The sequence below is a fragment of the Hyalella azteca genome, unplaced genomic scaffold (assembly GCF_000764305.2).
Source record: "Hyalella azteca isolate HAZT.00-mixed unplaced genomic scaffold, Hazt_2.0.2 contig3902, whole genome shotgun sequence".
In the NCBI taxonomy this organism is placed as follows: domain Eukaryota; kingdom Metazoa; phylum Arthropoda; class Malacostraca; order Amphipoda; family Hyalellidae; genus Hyalella; species Hyalella azteca.
This window is the reverse complement of record NW_025934131.1, coordinates 601,441-625,361: the sequence shown is the minus strand read 5'-3', so window position 1 is coordinate 625,361 and position 23,921 is coordinate 601,441.

The following is a 23,921-nucleotide window of genomic DNA, read 5'->3' as shown; positions in this document are numbered from 1 at the left end:
GGAGAAGCGATTTCATTCCCTGGCGAGCTCGCTTCAGCTTCCGAATTCCCCGCCCGACGCAAGCAATGTTTGTTTGCTTGCTCTTGTGCAGCCGATCTAATTTTGCTCGAATTTCGTTAGCAGTTTTAAGTTAATTTTAGGGTAAAATCATTGAAGATTTGGAGGGATAAATCATAGGAGAAAATTAGATAATACGTAGGAGCGCGAATTAAAAAAATTATGTGCAGTGAATTGTGTTAAGATAAGAGAGAAATTATTATTACAGTATACAATATTATTATCAATTATTATGATACTGTATAGTCATGAACAGGAACATTGATATTATTATTAACAGGACCTAAGGTAATGGTAGAAGAATGCACCTCAGCACAGTGTAGAGCGGCATCCCAACATCGTTAACAGAAATTGCGAACGGATTTTCCCAACTGGAATGAAGGTTCCGCGCTATTCCTGAATTAAAAATGTATCGAAATGAACAACTAAAGCACAAAAATATTTTTCCCTATTCAAGAGGTTTCACCGCAATAAATAATGACTCGTATACAAATAATATTAATATAGGCTTTCTCTCTCCAATTCACGTGAAAATTGCGACAATTCATATGATGAGTTTTAACTCCGTGCAAAATGCCTCCGTATAGAAATTCTTACGTGAGGCAGAATCTGATCAGAATCGAACATTAAAGTTGCACTTCGTATACATTCAGTTTGATTCATTTTTCAATTTAATCTCAATAGAATAACTCTTATAGAATAGAAACTCTTATCAATAGAATATAGAATAACTCTTATCAATAGAACAACTCTCTAATATATTTAATACATGACCCAACAGCTCCATGACAGAGGAATTTCTGTTCATCGTGCTGCAGAAAAGCCCTTTATATAATGAATCAAAGAAAAATAGCCAAGACTTAGGTGACCGGCTCATTTGATAAATAAAAAAAACGCAACACAAGAAGAGACTTTAATTTCTGGCATAGTAAAAATTTCGAGCAGCAATGGTGCCCATTTTTTTGGAAATTTCTGTGAAAAATTCCCTGCTTCAATTCGGAATAGGTTCTATTAAAGACCGTGCAATCCAAATTAAATTACTGTGTGCATAGTACATAAAGCAAGGGAGCGTGTCTGATATATTAATTATGCCAAACAAAACATTTAAAATTAATAGGGGTACACGCTAGGTAAAAGTTGAGCATTTATTATCATTTTGGAATAAAATAATTGCCCGAGAACGGGGCAATTAATAGAAAAGTTTAATGATTCAGTTCCAGGCGTAAGTGTCTAAAACTCCATATTTTTATTTGCTTGATGGAATATTCACGCAGAAATGCAGTGGTTGTAACGTCTATCTTTCCTTTTCTAAAAATTACATTTAGTTTCGTTGTCCAATGAAAATAGTCAACCAAATCAACTCTCAAGCGCAACCGATGAAGTATGTTTGGCAGATATATTTTATGTCACAAAGCTTAAAAAAGTTGAGTATATAGCAGGAGATTTGTTACTAGTTTCGCACACTAAATTTAATACGCAATTTTCAATATTTTTGAATAGATTAGGATAATCTTTCGAATCTGTTATTATCGTAATCACTATTAGCCTCCGTGATTCAGAATATTTCCAATCGATATCTTCATATATCTTATTGACTTTAATAATATCGGAGAACAAAATAATTCCTGATCCTCAGAAAAGAAATAATAGAGGTAGATTTAATACAACGAGCAGCGAGTGTGGTAGACAACTCGTGTCTTGGCAGACATCTACCGTTGCAGCGAGGATCTTATTCAAGAAGTTAGCAAGTTTGCTCATTAAAAGTTAAAAGATCTCTGTGTGTATCCACGTCTTCTGCACAACGTCAGGTCACGCTCGTCGTAACGAACTAACGTAAAATATTCCATAATACAAGACGAGTCTTGAGGGAACGACGTGTCTGGTATAAGGAGGGAACCTGAAACTGAAGTTCTGTATGTTGCCATTGTTCTCTTATGTGAACAAAATAAATGCATGTACATATAGTAATTGCATATGAACAACATATATGCAGGTACATATAGTAATTGCATATAGTACCTAGTGAATGTAGTAAATACTTTTAGCGAGTTTGCATGCATGCACTAATTGGTGAGAAGTTAAATGACTAAAATTGTGAGCTGTGGCTGAGTTCATTGCGACGTAAATTGAAAATGAAAGTGTCGAGTTGATATGAAGTTTAATTCTACTGGTAATGAATTATTTGCTTTTGTATCCCCACCGTTAGAAATATAAAAAGAGCCCCAACACCAATAATTATTCGACGGGCAAAATATAAAGAAGAACTCATGAATTGATGAGAATTATTTAGTGATGAAAATTTAGCCAAATGTCTAACATAGCAGCTAAATAATATTTCGGCAGCTAATTTATTTAAATTTGAAGCAATTTATGAGGTAAACTTACCCTTACTGTACCTGTTTCAACTGAGATTTATAACTTCCAACGAACTATAAGTTGTAATATCTAAGGCACAATCTTCATTTCAAATCATAAATTTTTTAAATGATAAATCATTGCTAAATCTCAAAAGGACAACAATCAAGCAATGACCTCCTTCTTTAGTTCCTCTGTATTTCCAACACAGTTTGATTTCAATTCGTATTTTATGAAATGATAACGCATGACCAAGTCTCAAACGGACAATCAATAATCTTCCATAATCTTCTAATAATCTTCCAATAATCTTCTATACTCCGTCTATTATTTCTAACACGGGTTCGATTTCAACTTGTATGATCATAAATGATAAATCATCGCCAAGTTACAATTGGACAAAAATCAACGAATGAGTGGCTTCCTAATTTCACACCATTTCCACCACGCCCATTTCGGCCATTATTTCTACCACTAACAGAGAACAGAGCAGAGCCTTCCCGGCTTCATTAACACACCGCGCGCTCCATCAATCTTGCCCAGCTTCTGCACAGGTGAATGGCGACCATCCATCAGTTTTTTGCCCCCTCAACACTGTGCATCTTTAACAGCTGGTCTCTGTAGCACATGTTCTTTCTGTTTGGCTAGTACAGACTATATTTATTTCAGCGAAAGTGCGGCACACATCTGCCTTATTCGGTGACGAAATGCCGGATGACTTCGATCCGCGTGTGACTTTTTCCAAGCGCTGTGCGGTGTTGTTAAATAAAACATAGCTCAATGCAATGTACAGCTGTGCAGAGCTGTGAAATACAGTGCAGTGCATTTCGCATGCCCATACATAGGTTGTGTTTGGCCATAAGAAGAGCTCAGCTCCTCAGAGACTCAAAAGAACTGATGACTCTCTAAATAAACTTCATTTACCACTTGATGGTCGTAATGCTGACTTCACTTATCATTTGCAAATCGTAATTATGACTTCATTTATCACCTGCTGATCGTCATTCTGGGTTCACTGATCATGTGTAAACCGTAATTATGACTTCATTTATCACTTGCTGGTCTTGATGCTGACTACACTTATCATTTGCAGTTCGTAATCATGACTTCATTTATCACTTGCTGACCGTCATTCTGAATTCACTTACCGTTTGCAAACCGTAATTATGACTTCATTTATCACTTGCCGGTCGTGATGCTGACTTCACTTATCATGTGCAGATAGTAATTATGACTTCGTTTATCACCTCTGACCGTCATTCTGGGTTCGCTGATCACTTGCAAACCGTGATTATGATTTCATTCATCACTTGCTGGCCGTGATGCTGACAGCCTTTGCTCCTGAAATTGGCTCTAAATGTCGCTTGTTGGCGCTGCGTGGGCGCCGCTTAGACATATGCCCTCGCTGCTAAATGATCCATGCGGTGATTTGTAGAATAAAAATTGAATAAATTAATAGTCAATTTTCATCAATTAAATTACCATATTGAAAAATATATGTAACATAATACGGGAATTTTTATCATTATATTATACTTTAACGGCGCAAGGCATTAAAAACATATATCCAAGGCAAAATTAAATCTTAATCTTTATCATTTCACTATGATGGAGACCACACATTTGTTTCAGCTTTCAAATTGTACGCAAAATTAAAAAAAAACTTACTCACTCATTTATTGCTCGCAAAGTACTTCATTTACATGAATTTTGAAATAACGAGTGAATTTTCAGGACCCATTTTCTAGACTTTTTTCACGGGTTAAAACAAAGACGGGCTATAATTACCGACAAAATATTCACGCAAACTCTCCTCTCCATTACACCAACATCACTTTTTCTCCCTTGCATGTAACATTAATCGATGTTCCACCAGCAGCTTCGGGAACTACCAATTAATACCTCATTAATTTTCGCTGTCATGAGCTCATTTCACGTCATTAATGAGCTTGTTAGAACGTTTGTAAAGCAGATTATCCTATTATCGATTTTAGTCGCTGTGCCATAAGACGATCTCTATGTTAGACGGTATTAGAAGTAACATAGCTTGCTTCATGTACGCTTGATCTGAATACATCGTTGAAACTGAGCAGCAATTAGATGATAAACATTTCGCAAATTTGAATCAAAGTCCTAATTTTAATTGATTTATGTTGTTTTTAGTGCATATGATTGATTAAATTAACGAAGCAAAAGCATTCATTGCATCCTAGAGGTCGTAATAAGTATATTTCAGACATTCATTGCATCCTGGATGTCGTTATCACTAAGTGAAGAATATTCATCACGCCCAAGAGGTTGTTATTAATAGGTGTTGAACATTAATTGCAGAAATTGCTATAAATTGGTGATGAATTGTCGCTGTGTGATTAAGGTTATTAGTGCCGTGTAATCGAATAATTGCACATTATAGCACGGAAGAATAGGATTTATTTTTTATTTAGTATTTCCGATCAAAAAACTATTTTTGTCTAACTTAAAACTAAGAACTATTTTCATCTTGTGTGCACGGACTATTTAATTTTTATTGTTAAATGAACAAATTAAATGATGAAATTAAATGAACATTAATTGATTTTTGAAATAAGTTTCTTAGCGCAAGTTGTTTTTATTTCAGTTAAGAGCTTCGTGACCTGAATCCGACCCTACAGGTTCCATTGGCTGATTTCAATCTAACCTCAACGTAGTTGGCGTCCATTAGCCCCTAATTTCCATTAATTAGCCCCTAGTTACGAAGTAATGGCTAATGGAACAGCCTCCTTGCTATGGTTGGCTTACAAATGTTAATGGAGTCTGTGCTAGAGTCTAAGTCGTAGGGTTCCTATGTGTATACATTCGGAGCTTCGACAAAAGAGAATTAAAATAATTGCAAATGAATGAGTAAAACAAATTATTGAGTAGAAATACGACAGGCGAAAAATAAACGGCATGAAAATACGGCAGGTTATGAGATTAATTATTGGAAGTTCAGTAGCAAAATTTTAACAATTATACGTAAGTCACGAATAAAGAATCATTGAATATTCTAAATTCTGTCAATTATTTTTCACTTGCTTTAGTACAGCGATCATATTTTAATGACATATTTATTATACGCGAAGTGAATTATAATTTTCGTGGCAAGGCCTTATTGAAATGACATGGTAGTGCCTTATTCCAGGTACATGGTATTGCATTATAGCCATAACAAGGCATTGATTTATTTATTTCAATGACATAGTAATTTGGAATGACATGAGATTGCCTTATTGCAATAACACGGTATCGCCGTATTTACACTCATGTTACTTATGTCATCAAGACAGAGATCTTTCCACCACAACAATCGCTTTGGTATGCTTAGGGGTTAACAAACTTAGTTAACGACTTAATTTGAACTTTTCAGGTTAATTTTCAAAGTTTTGAAGCAGTGTCTTGAAATAATTCGTCTAAGTGATAAGGACGGGCTGAGGCAGCGCTTAATATGAACGATGCCAGCTTTGCTTTAAATCCCTTTTGTCCACACGAGTTTGTTTATTCTACAGAGGCACTTTAAACTACCGCTATAAGGATGCGCTGTCAAACAATGGACGGGAATTTGAGTGGCCGCTGATAAACCGCCCATGAATTGAACAGAATTTCCGAAGTTTTTGTTCGCTACGAAAACGAACGAAGTACGCAAGAAGCGACCGCATGAATGCCGTAACTTAAATGCATCGCGTTCTTTACCGACGTGGCTTCCAAACTGTGTTATTCTTAGTGAGAATAAATTCTCAATTTTCTTTGTTCGCAAGAAAGTTTCATTGGCATAAATTTTAAAGATTTTTCTGCGGCGCCAGCCCCAAATTTCAGAGCCGCGTTAAGTCTCTCCAGGGCAATTATTTTCTGGCGGCGTACAAACAACACACGAACTACAGGGTAGGGGTAAAACTAGGGTAGAACTAGGGTAGAACTGGGGTAGAACTAGGGTAGAACTAGGGTAGAACTAGGGTAGAACTAGGGTAGAACTAGGGTAGAACTAGGGTAGAACTAGGGTAGAACTAGGGTAGAATTACACATCTAAAACTGCGGGAAATTGCTATAGAATAATTAGCAGCACTAAATCATATGCAGGAAATATTTCTTGAATTTGGCGAGCAGGGAATTTAATTTACTATTTAATGAAGTAGGTATTCTAAGCGCATCCGATATTGTCAAAAATTATGTTTAAAATTTTTATTTGTAACATGAGCGTGGCTTCTCATATATATATATATATAAAAGTTCCATTTGCAATTGCATTTGACTTCTGTATAAAAACTAGCAGGATTTTTCATCTTACTTTATTAAATTATTGCCCGATATCATTGAGACTTTACATTCTAACAGTAAAACAAAGAGATTTCTACCTCATAATTAACAGATAAATAAACCAGCAGAGCAATTACTGAATTAATAAAAACGACAATAATAATAACAAAAATAAATTAATCATAATAAAAGCGAATCACTTAACCAGAGACGTTTCCTAAGTTAATCATCGTTAGTGGCAATAACAAGGGCAAGGGAACAGGGTCGGCTCCCCTTGTCCCCACAATGACGGTAAGCAGCGACATTATCAATTAGAGCCCAGCAAGATAAGGGAAAAATAAAACTGTGATGAAAGAGATGTTTGAAAGTGAATATGAATATATTGATTACCTGTATATTCGCATACAAGTGTATATTCGTTTCATTTATTCAGTCTAATTAATTATTCATGTATTTGAAATACAGTTATCCGAAGCCATCGAAATATTCCTCAGATTCATGCATTCAATTTTTGACATGGATTCTATTTTTTCTCAATGCCGCTGCATTGAAAATTATATAGTGTGGTTCCACAATGGCCGCCAATAAGCAATGTTGTCCAATTATTTGCGTTGTTAATTTTTTATAATCATTCTACTAAATACAGTCTTGCAGTTAATTCACGCATATTCGCCTGTGGGTTTGATCACGAGTGTATGGGCCGACGGCGTATGTTGTTCATGGTCGTACAGACCAATGGCGTAAGTTGATATTGCGGTTTAATGGATTTATCTTTGTTATTTGTACTTTGGATCGTCTCCCATTGGCCGTTGAAAGCCAAAAGAAATAATTAAAATAATTTCAGTCATAAAAGTAAATGCGTGATCACTTTTTAATCCAAATATGAATTTTCTAATTCTCGGCTTTGTTACATTATTTATCATTCCTAAATTTTCTACCAACACCACTTTTTCCACGTGAATTTTTAATTTTCCACTAGAATTACCTGCTCCTCATACATATTGAACCAAAAGGAGTTTGAGACGCGTCTTAAGCCAACACTTATGAATCTTGATACAAGAACCTTAAAAAATACAAGTGCATAATGAAGAAATTTCTAGGAATAGAATATCTCTGCTTCCGCGTTTGTCTTGACAGAAATGGTGCAAAATGTGACCTCCTTTTCCAAGACATCAGAGATGACCTCGTGACAAGAGAGGGCGAGGTGGAGAGCGGTGAGTGAGGGAAGATGAAGAAAGGGTGAGGGAAGAAAAATAATGAGTGAGTGAAGATGAAGAAAGAGTGAATGATGATAAATAAAGAGTGAGGGAAGTAAGGTGAACGCAATGAGAGCGCTGTTACGAGTTAATACTTTATTTGAGACAAGTTGTCGTGTCTCAGGCACTTGACTATACGAGTGCAAGACAAGTAAAATTGAGCAGTTATTTCAATCAGACATTTTTCATGCAAAACCTGAGCTTCCGATCGCTTTACGCCCACTGTAGATTTCACGCAGTTCTACTAAGACCAAAAACTTACGACTGAACAATAGGTTTCTAAAATAGAAGTACTTATTTGCAATATTTCTTTATAAAATTTTCATGATATATTGTATAATAATGTAATCCTCAGTCTTTCTCCGAAAACACGACCAGGCAGCACGAGCGCTTGTGTACGATACCGCGGGCATGAAACATTTGTATCCCCGTTACAAGAAAATATTTTACCCGCGTATGATATTTATCCGAGCATTTGCTAGCACTTTCCGCTAACCGGCCCTTGGAAATATGAGCTTAGGGTGCCTGTGTAGAGCTTCGGCTAGAACCTCTCATTTGCTCTAAGGTTCGTGAACTATTTTTTCCTAAGGAAATATCCTGCGTTAGCGTCACTGCTCAAAAGCCCTAGAAAATTTAGGGCACTGTATAATTTTATTAGCACGTCCTCCAAATAATGAACGGAATTTACAGCACACTTCAGGGGCCGAAGAATGCAGCTGGCATGCGCCCGGGAACACCTACGATGTTCGAGGCCAAGCTATTCCTTCTGAAAACACAACAACTTCATAGAAAATATAGCCTCAACCTTATAAACATTTACGAGAAAAAAGGAATTACTCCATAAATTTCCTACTTCAAGGTACAATCACGGGTTATCATAGTTGCATCAGCATTGATATTAAAAATACTTACCACAACAACATAACGACTGCATTGGTCAAACATCATTCACCACTAAGATGAATTCTGTGCGCCGCTGCCAACATAACGCCTGCATCAGTCGCGGCGTCGCATCCTACATGAACTGATCTCTAATTACGTCCAGGCTTCCTGCTTGCTAGTCAATGGCATTAGGGATTTCAGGGTAAATATGGCTTCCCAGTTACCCTATCACCAGGAACATCCGATGAGGCGTCATTTATAGGCTTAGATATTTCCCCTCCAGCTATTCGACTTGCCCGGAAAACTTATAGACACAGAGACATTCGCTGACGCTGGATCAGGCGTATATAGTGTCTTGTCTTAAAAATTGCAACACGCAAAAAAGAGCAAAGTAAATAAATATTTTCTGATAACATTTATGCTGTGTTTAAACCATGAATAATATACCTTATAACAATTGGTGATTCAATAACATGAGGCATGATTTGCTGTAATGTGGTGTAATATAAATGAATGACACGGTATCACTACGGTTCATCGCGGTGAAATGGCACGGTATAACTCCGACTCATTACAGCTAAATAAATTATTTTTGCAACTCCCAAATTGATTAATAAAATGAAAATTTGACATGAGGAACCATTTAATTTTTTCCACGCTAATCTTGAAATTTCGAAGGATTACTATTGCTAAGAAGTGATCTTCATGTACGGTTTTTGATATATGTTGATAAATCGACTTTTATTTATTCCAATGGCCCGAAATTAAAGATGTTTTTATTTACGAAACAACGAATGATGTATTTTGCGCGTGAGCGAAGCTACACAAGAATACGAAAGCGCGTATTAATCAGAGTATCGGTTAAATTCCTATTCTAAATTATTTTTTTAGCTGAAAAATACAACGCTAAGAATGAAATAAAGACGAATAAAGATCGAGAGGGTTTCCTCACTTTGTGGGAAGAATCAGCGATTGCAAAATTTATATTGAATAAATGTTGGATTTGTTTTTGAAAATTTCTTAAAACAATGTAACCCTGTCAAGGTATATCCTATATGTAAAAGTGAAAGAAATAAAAATAATCGTGTGAATTCTACCCTATCTGATTTGTATTTGTTTTTGTTCCAAGCCCAAGATTTATTTGCTTGACAGCATTGCAGCAGACCGTGAGGATTCTGCCTGGAAGTCCATTGCAAATGTCACTATAATTGCTGAGCTAAATGATACTGGCGAATTGGATAGGCCTAAACTGGCCTCTGCCACAACTGCCCAGAATCCCCCAACTTGCCTCCAATTTAGGATCTGTTCTGCAGTGGTCTGCCTAATGGCCTGCCGTACATGGGGCAAGCTGTATGCCTTCAAGTCACATCGTATCTTTCTGCATCATTTCAGTTCTGATTGTCCGAATTTAGGGAAATTTATAGCAAGAATTGTTTTCAATTTTTAGATTCCCGAGAAATCGAAAAACTGACCAGAAAACGTGACTGAAAAACCTTAGTGAAAAAATGTTGCCTAACGTCCGTTGAATGTTTACTTGAGTATACTAAGTGAGTAAACTGACTTGATCAACTGAATTTTACAATTTATTGATGAGACTGAGTCTGTGTGAATCGTGAGATTATATCAGTTCAGTCTTATTCAGAACATGTTTCGGTAATGCATTTTATTTGCAACATATTCCATTCTTGACATTCATTAGCGTAAAAGCGTGACAAACTTGACTTAAAAGTCTGGTGGTGTTTGGCACTTCACAGCCGCTGCTGACCGAACTAAGAAGCGTTCGGAAAAGAGAAATATACCATTCGACGCGGGAGAATTTGCTCTTTGATATGAAACAAAAATCCAAAAACTGCCAAATTTTCGATTTTAGGGTATACCTCCCCCTTCAAAATGTCTTCAATTTATCACTGAATTATTTGAAAATAATTCACGTAATTTTTTACCGATCGCACCTGTACTTGGATAGAAGTTCGAGCGTTAACAAGGTCGTTGGAGGCGACCAATCTTGGGGAACGGCGAAGTGCGACAAAGTTGCGTCCATTGTGTTGTCCTAAATGTTGTCTTGCTTACTCTGAGCGCTATTCTCGCAGCCAGTCAAGTTAATCAGTCGCCCTATTTCCAGGTTAGTAGCCATCAACTGAAGACAGGCTGGCCTCAAAATGAAATGCGTACTTTTGGGTAATATTAAGCAATAACGAGGTTTTAATGTCGAATTTGTCTAAGTTTTCTAATGCGAAGGACGAAAAATTTAAATAATCTAACCAGAAATAGAATTGACAGAAATGAAGTTTTAAATTCAACACGAAAATTACCGAAACCTTCAAATTTATTCACTTGAAAATGGAAAAAATGCTGTTCAAATTGCACGTGAGTCAGTTCAGCCGTACCTGAAGTAGGATTAATATTAATAACTTTTTAAATCCATCTTGAAAATTTACTTAAACCTAGAAATTTATTCAATGTACAGTGGCAAGCATGTGATTCGAATTCCACAAGTGTCGGTTCAGCCGATTCTGAAGTGAAATTAGGATAAATAACTTTTTGACTTCAACTTCAGCCGCTTCCGTTCAGCCGTTCCCTACATGCGTTTTCTGGCAAAATCTTTTTTTTATTCAACAACAAATATATCACCTTATTCGATGATTTCATTCGCTTTTCAACTATGCACTGGCTGTAGGAATTTTATTGATGTTAATACAACAATTGCCGAATTTTTGTTTTTCGGTGATAACTACAAGGATTTAACACCAAATATAACCTAATTAGAGGAATCTATATTCTCTTCTTAACTATACAGTGGTTACATTAATGACATCAGGTTCCCCAATTTTATTAGACGTAAGTTCAGCCGTTTCAAAATGGCATTACCGGCATTAACTTCAATGATTCAACAACAGTTGTACGTTCAACTGCCGTTCAAATAAATTACTTTATAAGTTCAACTTCAAAATTCACACAATACTTTAAATCTATATAATTCTAAGTAAAGTAATACCACTCTCTTATTCGTAGTTGTCAGTAATAGTAGGTTGCCACAACAGTGCAGTATTCTTTTCTACTCTGCAGGTCTCATATCGTGCCGAAAAGACGAAATATCTACATCGCGGATTTTGGATAGACGGAAGGATCTGTAGGGATGTGAGTCCTTAGTTTTAAAATAAGCTACCGCCAATTCAGCCACAGCAAGCCTCAGGCCAAACAATTTTAGAGAAAAGATCTATATTACATTTTCAAGATATAATTATTATATCTTATTTTAATTAATTATATAATAAGCAAATGCCAATTAATAATAGTATGGAATTGAACTTTAGATAAAATTTTTTGTTCAAAATACCCATTGAGTTGGTTCAGTTGTTGCATTCAAATCCATTTTTTCGGAAACTCAATTTCAATTTCCAAGTGAATATTGATTCAGTTTTAGTCCAGAATTGGTAATACGAGTATGTAAAGTAATGAAAAGACTTTAGCCCCTTAGGCCAGAACTGGACACCTCGATCAGTCAGATTTTAGGGATATTTTGGAAAACATTTTTCAGTGTCGTCAATGAACGTTTTCTTTGGGCGTCATGCTGAGGGTTTAAGATTTTCAGGATTTTATTTCGCGGCTTCTTTAATAAGTGAGTAGTTGTACAAGTGTATAAAATTTATGGAGCTATGTAAATGCTCAGGCTACGACCTCACAAATTGCTATGACCTCACGAATTGTTACGGATTACGAATTGTTACGACCTCGCGAATCCTTACGACCTCACGAATGGGCGCTACGGTGTTAATTGTAAAAGCCGTGGCAGCATCGTCGGTCGTCTTGAATGCTCGAGTCATTCTACAGTGCATGAGAGATCAACGCGAAGCGAGTTATATTATTCAGGGAAAATAAATTATTTTTTCAGAAAGGGAATCTGCTGCACTTTTCCCGTAAAAGTTGGTACTTTTTTAGTCACGATTTTTTTAAAGGTTTATAGACAAGCAAATTGTAAGCTTCACACTTGAATTTAATATCATTTACACACTAATTTTCTTGTCTTTCAAAGCCCTTCAATTTCATTATTAATTGATTATTGCATGCTTCAAGTACGGGTCATCTCTGGACAAGTTCGTAGCATTGTAATAAATTCTATTATCTATTGTAAAATTGTTAGTACAATTGCTTTTATCTCTTTGTCAATTTTTCATTCACGCACATGAATTTTCAATTTAAGTCCATCATGAGATTTAAAATTTTTCAAATTGAGCTCTGGGGTTTTGTCGTGCAATTTTCATCATTTGTTCAATAGTCATTAAATTTGCTGCGGTAACAATAAAATAACGAAAATATAGTTGTATATTAGTTTTATAACATTAACAATAATGTTGCTCCTTGAGTAATCAAGGTCTACATTAATGTTGTATTGATGGTATTGTAGTAACTACAATATAGGTGCATCGATTGTTTTGCAGTATTAACAGTAAAATTGCCTTTTTTGGTGATATATCAGGTAAAATAAAATTTAGTTGATTAGAAAAAGCAGCATATGTCATATAAATATAATAAAATGTAATTGATTACTGAATTGCGTTGATAATAATACAGACTGACAATATATTTGTTTGTGTGGACAATACTGTGGTGATATGAAGGTCTGCTATGTAATGTAAAATTTTTATTTGGAATTTGGATTTCATTAATGTTCAGGGAAAATATACTTCTACCAGATGAACTGACAGCAGGATAATATGTAGTAATTTTTAACTGCATCCGTAATTACGAGTGAAAAAATCGAGGCAAATCATTTAATTATATGGCAAAACTTTATTGTTCGCTCATGACAAAACTAACAAAATATTCGCTAATAACAACCTGTCATAAAAAACTTTATGTTCGGAATTCAGGGCGATTGGAATTTCTAGCAATCCAGACCTTAGCAATCAGCCCTATGAGGATGCCAAGCTCTGCACTTATGAGCCTGGGGGAAAGTTTTAAATACTTGAAATCTTTTGCGGAAGTCAGGGAGAAAGTTGTCACCATTACCGCCATCTAAATGCCGGAGATTTCTTCGAATCCTTCGTCATCGATCCGCCAATAATCCGGGCAGCCTTTTTGTCACCAAATTATTGGAAAATCGATTTTTGCTGCGTTCATTTTTTGGCTATTGTTATAATACCAAAACCAAATAAAATCATTCATTTTTATAGTGATTTTGGTTTACTGGATTTTAACGCATTTATCTCAATAATCTGTGAGATCAGCGTTATAGTTTAATATATATTACATGACATCATAATGAAAGCGTATAAATATCAAAACTTGATCTTACAATTTCTCAGTTAAAGTCTCATTGTAACAAGGAAATGAATACCTTTAAACGTTTAAATGCTTGTAGAATATTTTCATAACGGATTTCTACTTGGAATATTCTTGGGTCTGGGAGTCGCTGAAATTTGCCAGGCTATTCGCTTGAGAGCTTTCAGAAATCTCCACAAGAGTGCAATCTCAAAATAATGATGCTCGTTTCGAGCCAGTTTAATTTTCTAGAATATTTCTTATAAGAGCTCTGCGTCCGGTCCTCAAAATAATGCGGATTACCAACTAGTCCACGTTCTCTGAATTTTATATTTATTTGAAATTGCTCAATTATGTACCAATTGTCTCAATTATGTACCAATAATGAAATGTTTGATGGCTTCGACATTTTTGCAATAAATGTTACTATTAATACATTTTTTCAACTTTCCCGCCAAATAAAAAATCTGAGTGCATCAGACGAACTTCAATTTTTTCGTACATTATAATTACATTTTTTAGTTCATTCCTTCGTCATTCAGCGCTTTTGATCATGACGTAAGATTGGTTAAATTATAGGATATTATGCCGAATTTTCGTTGATGGATCTCAATAATTATTCTGCCAATCTAAGACAGCGTTTGCATGTGGCGTAGGATGCCTCTAGAGGATATCAGCAGCATATATCATGACCGACTAGGATCATTGAGAACGTTTAAGTCATGATAAGGGGTATTAATGTACTTATTAAGTATTATTGATGAAACTATAATCATTATTATTGAAATGTGTGTTTTTGAAAGGATTCAGGAAATATTTATACTTCTATGAGTAGATGAATAAAAATATTTCTACTCCGGAGAAGACTTTAAATCTTAATACATTTCATCACAAATATTGATATCATTCGTGCAAAATATTGGTTAGTCATATCTTTTCCGGGCTCAGTGAGAATAACATCTACTACCACTTTAATAGAATCGTTCGATGAACAATGCGAGATTGATTTCATAACTGCACAGAATATCTCCATCAGAGGAGTTGATGAGTGGCATCAATTATCTAAAGTAAATTATCCAAAGTTGAATGGAAAGAAACGTATCCAAGTAGACATATCTGCTCTATCAACCACACAGATTATCTACATTAACGAAGTTGATGAACGGCAAATATTATCGAAAGTAAATTATGTATGAATGCTTGCTACTTTTCGAAGTCTCTCGCCCACTTCAAGACTTAAATGGACTCTTGTTTGCGTGATAGCTTGCACGGTCTCATGGTAATCACAAGGGATGGAGGACAGCAAATCGGTCGCGTGAATCAAGTTGACTTTAATGCCCGCAATATCAAGCTCACCGGCGGCTTTTGGACTAGAGTGGACGTTTTAAAAAAATAGCCTCCCATTTAGAGTATTGCAGGACCAAAGCTCTTCGTCGTTGCGATAACATCTTAAGTGCTGCAGGTTACGTTGAGCACAAAGTCTCAAGATACGGCAGCAATGAAGCTCTGAAGATAATGAAAATTGGTGGCCATACTGAAGGACTCGGCTGATCAAGAGTAGGCGATCTCAGGATTCATAATTTATTATTTATCCTCATTTTCATTTTCAAGTAAATTTGGAATGATCGAATCGATTATATATGTTATATTAGCTGTAATATTTGATTTCGTGTGTACTAAGAAATCGCTTTCATTTAGAGTTCAATGAAGCAAAACAGAATAGCTGAGCACACTTTCAAAACAAACCATGGCTATCACGATGTTGATTTCTGTGCCGATTTGTTGATAGAAATCAACGTTGTGTGCACAAACAAATCAACGTTGTGTGCACAAACTCCGTGCATGTCAACACAAATTGATGCAAAATCAAACCACTGTGGTGGTATTTTTTTACATATTGAACTGAATTCATTCTTAGCTCACAATAACACGTAAATAAATGTATTACCAAAGCCCTGCCACTGGCTCGAAGAAGCAAAATCTGAGGTCACTTAGCGCAAAGCGATACAGGATCACCGAGGGATTACGGAGCATTGTTGGACAAAGCTAACAGGGAAGCAATTCAATGTAAATTCTTGGGCACGAACCTTTTGAGCAAAACTTCAAAGCGAAGTGTGTAAAACTCTTAGGGATTTTGTAGTCTTGGCAGCACACATACTTTGGCGGGTTTTGTTACAGAAAATAACGTGTGTTGCGGAAAAACTGAACGAAATATCAACTTATTGAATGGAGAAAAGCTTGCATGTAACGAAATGATAGCTGGATAATTTCTTAAAGCCTTTCATTTCTTCTGCGATTTGTTTAAAATCCTTTTCAGTTAAATTGCCTTTATATAGTTCTCAGTTAGTGGCAATTATTATTATATTGTGACCCAAGAATCATAACTGTTTTAAACGAATTTTGAATTTCCGAACAAATTGGCGTTCTTACAAAAAGCAACTTGAGGATAAATTAACAAAATGTATTGTGAGAACGATAGATTTTTTATCTGCTCCATTTCGAGTTTATTTATTCATTAGTGCTTCTGGATATTTGTTTAAGCTCCTGTTAGTAAAGTTGTATATATAATGTCACGAACTGATGTGTAAAATTTCTAACTTTACGTCACTGATTCTTCATATCAGCAAAGTTACTTTGCCTCTCGTGTGCTGCTAAGGGCATGAAGTTACGGAAGTTACCATCAACAAAATATGTGAGCTGTTGGTTGCATGCTCAAATGCCCCGAGTTTGCCGAACAACAACTCCCTGTTGCTTTGCATCGGAGCTCTACTGTAGGAAGCAATGTTACAAGACTTGCCATACATAAGAAATATTTCTGTATATTGTACGCAAATGGCATCAATGTACTATACTATAACATCTGCGTTCTCACGCGAAACTTCTTTAATTAGTTCGCGCGTAAATCGATTATATAGCAATGCGCAAAAAGTGGACGTGGCTGAGATTCGGTCTACAGCGTGAGGATATATGATGATCATGACTGACAATGAAAATTGTATTTCACCTCTAATTATGACTCCTATTTCATTATAAGTGCACTTTCAAATAAGTGTTGATGGATGAATACTGCTTGGAAGTGAGAAATTTCGTTCAAAACTGAAATCCCTCTTAACAGCCATCAGTTTGGCCGTAGCCTTCGTGCAAATCTCTGGTTCATCTCCGGGATGTAGTGGTCCTGACAATGACGCTTAAATCCGTATTTGCTTATTTTCAACGATGCTTTATTACCTTCACTTAATTAAGCCATAAACGTAAACCTTACTACTAGAGAGTCAGTTCAAAAATTTTATGCATCAGAGAGACGTGTAGGAAGCACTTTACATTCTGCCGTTGTGAAAAATAATCAGATTAACATTGGAGAACGATTTTAGTTCATACAGAATCTGTTAAAAATTGGCAAACTTTTGCTTGCGATCCGTTGCTTTTCCTCCAGCAACGGAAGAAATGCAAGAGGGCGGCCGGGTTCAGGTCGAGCTCTTTTTTATTCATTTCTAATTTCCTCCTCCAGGTTCCCAATGCATTGTAGCTGGAGGGCGCGAAACATTGCAGTATTTGTGTACAGCCAACCACTCAGGCAGGTCCGTGAGCCCCGCAAGCGGGACACGAGGCACGTTTCATGGCGCAACTCGAATTAAACAACCGGGCAAAAAGGCAGAAATAAATTTTTCAACAACGATGAAAAGCTCAAATTAGCCTGACAGTACAATAAAAACTGCCACATACAACAATTTGTAGGTGCGGCAAAAAAATGAATAAAAAAATCTACTTTTGGATAACGTAAATTTCTCAGTTTTCATGTAACATCTATTGCGTCATGTAAGTCTAATATCCACAAGACGTTCAAGTGAGCGTCACCAACTAAACGTTGCAGAGAACGCCACCCACAAGACGTTCAAGTGAGCGTCACCAACTAAACGTTGCAGAGAACGTCACCCACAAGACGTTCTAGTGAGCGTCACCAACTAAACGTTGCAGAGAACGTCACCCACGAGACGTTCCAATAAATCGTCTCTTCATGAGTAGCCTGTCATGCCCCGCTGAACTTCTTTAGGGTTTTATGACGCGTAAAAATCAAAATAGTGAAGCTGACCCCCGTCCACAATACGAAGCCTCATAATAGGAAAAACTACACAAAAAATCCGCCTGTGTCATAAAGGAAGACGCATTGAAGTTTTTTTTTGGGGATGCTGTTTTTTTAAATACTCCATATTTCTGCATTATAGTTTTGCTCTTATTATAATCTTGTTAGTGATCTCAAACCAAGAATCTCAAGCATCAAGAATTTATCAAGTTTAAAAATCCAATTAAATTTGTATTTACTTATTTTTTGCATGTTCTTATCTTTGGTAAAACATTAGCTAATTTTTACTGTGTGATGTTATTGTGGTGAATAATAAGCTCTCATCTCACTAGCACGACACCAACAACGAGGATGAATTACCTGTAGCTTCATCTAGATGAATATCACCCCCGATGCTCCGTGACACTCATAACCATAATTACCCACTATGTTGCGACAACCTAATTCTGTCTCAGAGATTATTGTGGCTTATGCGAGATCTGACGAGCGTGGCACGAGACGAACCTCCTCTGTTGATCTGCGTCAACTCTACAGTGAATGGAATTTTGTATATAATGACTATGTAACAAGTTTATGATAACAGTATAACGAGTTTACGATAACAATATAACAAGTTTATGATAACAATGTAACAAGTTTGCGATAACGATATAACAAGTTTTTCTGGAGACGAAAAATTGATGGGTATGAAATCCTTGTTTTCAAATCATTCATATCATGGATTATTCTTGTTATTTTTCAAGGAAAAAGTCCTTAGAAATAAATAATTACTAAATTTAATAAAAATTCAGGAATAAATTGGAAATAAATAATAATGACTGAAGTATTTTTTTAACAACGCGATATTTGAATATCCATGAAAAGACTCTAAGTGAGCCTTTCCCATCATTTCCTCAAAAATGGCTCAAAATATCCTGAAGAAACGTGTTTTAGATGAAATTTTAAACTCACTTTTCAATATAACAGTCACCGAATCTTGTTAGGCTTCAACCATGCAATGAGGTCCGCGTAAACTGTTGACTCTGAATTGTCTGGAGTACGGAGCCGGATATCTCCATACTGGAGCAAGGTTGGAGATTAATTATTGGACATTTTGCTGGTGCACCAGTTCCAATTAGGCTCAAATTATATTAAGTCTCAGGAGGCCTATTTGCTGACGACTTTTGGAGCATCTCACGGGTGATAAATTACCTTGCTTGGCATGTAACGAATAACTTTGTTACGAATAACTTGGTTACGAATAATTTTGTAACGAATAACTTGGTTACGAATAACTTTGTAACGAATAACTTTGTAACGAATAACTTGGTAACGAATAACTTTGTAACGAATAACTTGTAACGAATAACTTTGTAACGAATAACTTTGTAATGAATCGTTACGAATAGCTTGTAAACGAATAACTTTGTAACGAATAACTTTGTAATGAATAACTTGGTAACGAATAACTTTGTAACGAATAACTTTGTAACGAATAACTTGGTAACGAATAACTTTGTAACGAATAACTCGTTAACGAATAACTTTGTAACAAATAACTTTGTAACAAATAACTTGGTAACGAATAACTTCGCAACGAATAGTAAGGTTACGAATAACCTGAAAACGAACAACTAAGTTACGGAAACTTGCTAAAGAATAACTAAGTAACAAATAACTTGTTAACAGCTGGTTCAGCTTCTTAGAGACCACCCATAGGATTAATTTGAACTATTTATTCACTTTGACCTTTCATGAAATCATTGAAGGAAATACCACCGAAAGGCCAATTTCACGGCCAGCTTCTTGAATAATTATTGAAAATTAAAATGCATGTAAAGCCTAACAAGGAACAAGGAGCAAGGACAATGTGCAAAACTCTAAATTTTCTCGTTCCTTACATTAGATAAAGATTTTTTAAATAATTCTGGCGATTTGACAAACACAAGCAGAGTTAAGGTTTCTTTATATAGCTCCTTAATCCTTATATATACGCAATGAATTTTCTTGCAAGGCCATAGAGGCCATAATCCTGAGCCAAAAAATGGAGTTCGTTGCCGTGCAATCCTTTCAGTAAGTTCTTGTATCGAAAACACCATGACCTTGCAGAGTAAATGATGTTAATGATGTTAGTCCCGCTCTTGAACGAGCTTCCCTGAAATAGCTGTTTACCAAAACACGCGTATGAGTCATGAGGTTTCTGATCCTATACTAATAAAAGATTTTTGCATAGCAATATCAGGTGCTGAGAAACAATCTCACTCCAATATGCATTGCTCTAAAGTTTCATTTCATTTTGCATGATTTATCACCAGAAAATCATTAATCGTAACCACATTTTTTCATGAAGAGTGCTAAAATTGTCCTCATGAGATGAATTTACGCAGTATTGTTGCGGGGCCAGTACCAACCGGGCGTAACGTGAGACTTTATACTATCCGCAATAACCAAACCATATTTTCGTTACACTTCATGCAAATCAACATAGTAACCGACAGGAGAATAAGGACAATCAATGCGTAACTTTCATTCAACAACGACGATAAGATAAACAGAGTGCGTGTAAGTTGAAGAATTGGGTCACGACTTCGGATCAAGACTTGAAGGTCTCTCTGTACAAGATAAAACTATTACAGACAATAAACATACACGATGGGTCATGCCTAAAACTAAATCATGAAAACTAAGAAGACCTTTTCACACCTATAGCTATATGGGTTGATATCACACTAATATATTCCAGGTCACAATGAAGCACACAATATTGGTCCTATTTAAAAATATCAAATTATCCCGTGCACAGTACACACCTGTCCCGTATGGTGGCGCAGATCGAGTGATCCTATGTAGAGCTGCTACTATTCCACAATACAGAGTGGATCCGGCAACATCGCACGGACGTCTAAAACCAATTGATTAAAAAAGGATCAATATAAAAGACATTTATAAAAGTTGCATTTCCCTCTTCTACAGTATTACTGTCATTTAGTATCGTAGATACGACACTTTATTTGCATGATAAAACTCACCGGAAATAATAAATGTTAGGGAAATATTAAATGCTCGACGCGCTCCCCGTTCTAATGACAGCAGTTAAATCGGCCGTTAATGCCTTGGCTTACGAGGGCCGAAGAATAATGAAGGGTCGGGCAGACTTTGGTTAAAGTTTGCGATTGGGCTGTCGGTGTTGATAACCAAAGGCCTGAACTCAGAAGAGAATCGGTCTTCCTCGAGCAAACTTCAACGAGAAAAGTTTCTTCTCACAGATTCCGTGTGGATCACCAACATAAGTCACTGTGTGGAACTTGGAGGCTGCAGTCGGCCAAATCAAAATAAAAGTTTTAAGAACGCATCTAAGTTCTGAAGTACTAGCAGTTATCAGAAGCAGCGCAATTCGTCTATATTAATGAATGGACTTATGAAACTTATTCAAACTACTTTATGGAATAAGTTTGAACCGAATGCAGCATTAAAGAGATAAATGTTAAGTATCAGCTATAAAATATGGCAAGAGATTTCTAAACATATTACAGAAATAAAAGAAGTAATTATTCTGAGCATATTCTATTAATATGCTTAGAATGCTCAGCATTCTGAGAATAGCATAGAATATGCTGAGCATATTCTATTAAAATGCTTCTATTCTTCAGAATATTCTATTATATTCTGAATAATATTCTGAAATATTATTCTACATATAAAAAAGAAGAATATATTCTGAGCATATTTTCTTCTTTTTTACATACTAAATTTCTTTATATTTTAATGAATATTATTAACGTCCCGATTGAAGAAATGCTAACTTCTCTAACCGGGAGACAAAAAATGTTTTATATCATGGTTTCCCTCGTAAAAAAATGATTACAGAAAAATTGTCACTACATTTTTATGATCTTTAAAATTTTATAGACAATCCTTAGGGTGTCAGGTTATTAAAATGGTGCTTCTCCGAATCCTTGTGAAGAATATTAAGAAGATTGACCATCAAGGGTATCTTGATAGACTTTATGGCCTAACGAATTATGCGTTCTTATCGAACAAGTCATTTGCTGTGAAGAAAAAAATACCTTCACAGGCTGTTTCAAAGGTCGTAAGATCAAGTGTAAGGAGGCAAGTTTCTCGTGAAGAGCCATGAAGGAGAAATTTTAGGCAATTACGACAAAGTTTCTGAAAGCCTCCTCAACTAATCCTCAAATAATTCTAAAAAAAATAAAAATAATCCACGAACCACTCAGTAAGCGTGCCTAGGTTTTGGAGGTTGTTCGATTGGAACTTTGTAGTTTTCCAGCAAAAAGAATTGATTTCGAAATATCAAGAGTCTATTATCAGATACTTAATGAACATTTCAATGCTAATTCCCTCTTGATCGAAATAATCACTCCAAAGCAGACGCACATTCTGATTCCGAAGACCTCGCTGAGCATAGGGTCAAATGCCTGCTCTGTTGTTCATGATGATTATTTTCAATAAATGCCTAAGCGCCATAACTTAGAACTTGTCTGTTTTTTTAACAACACTTTTCTTTAACTTCACTTCTTGTTGTCTGTCTGCTACGAATCTTATAATCGATATTTCTTCTACCTCTCTACCTTCTACACTTCTACTTCTCCAATCGATCTAAAATTTTGCAAACTTGCGTAAAGTTGGAGACAATGCATGAATCAATTGAATAGTTAAATAATTTGAGGATTAAGAATATTTTTTTCTGTGTTAAAAAAATGAAAAAATAATTTTGTCTGCTACAAATCTTATAATCGATATTTAACACACTTCTACCTGTCCAATTGATATGAAATTTCGAACACTTGCGTAAAGTCGAGGACAATGCATGAATCAATTGACAGAATAAATAATTTTGAAATTTTTTTATATATTGAAAAAATTGAAAAATTATTTTTTAATATTCGAAAATAAATTCATTGTACATATGCAACATTGGAGACACTGGATTCTTCAGAACTGATGTCTTTAAAAAATACTTTTTAAACGTGTAATAATACTGTATATTTGTCCACTTTAAAATAATTAATGACTGATTTAGTCATAGATTTTGAATGACTGAAAGCCATCGAATGTCCTCTAAAAATTTTCGGAATCAGTAAAATTTTTGGCTCGATCAAATTCTGCCTGCTGCAGAATTTAAGTAAAATTACAACAACAAAACATGAATAACAGTAACCTCTTCAAAACCACAAAAAAATGTATACATTTTAAATGAAGTTCCATTTGAATTGCTGCAAGTCAAGCGCTTGGAAACAATAATTACTTTTTTCACGATTTTTATAGAAGCAATTAATAAATAGTATTTAGGTTCAGAGCAAATAATTGCTCGTTTCTTTTTTAAAGGCATTAATAATTATAAAACAAAGTTATTAAAAGTGGATACATCTCTGCTGTTATTGAGAAGGGGTATTGCACCATGTGTCATGTGACATGACCTCAGGGTCATTAATTATTTATAAACGCATTAAAAAAACAGTTTCGTTTGCAGGAGGCCATGCGGCGAAGGAAACCCAAATAATTCCCATCTGTTCCTCTAACTTGCCAGCGACTTATCTCATGAATTGAATTAAAATAAAAGAAACTCGATTGTTTCTTCCCTTCTTGGCACGACCACAGACGCTGATCAATTTTGGGGCGGCAGGCCATCCATCTGCAGAAGGCAACGCGCCTTCGATAATATCTGCAGACCACGCAATGAAGTCAAAATATATTCCTGAACTTTCTACTTATTCCCTGGATTTATCGCAAAAAAATTTTCTACAAAATATACGAAACTT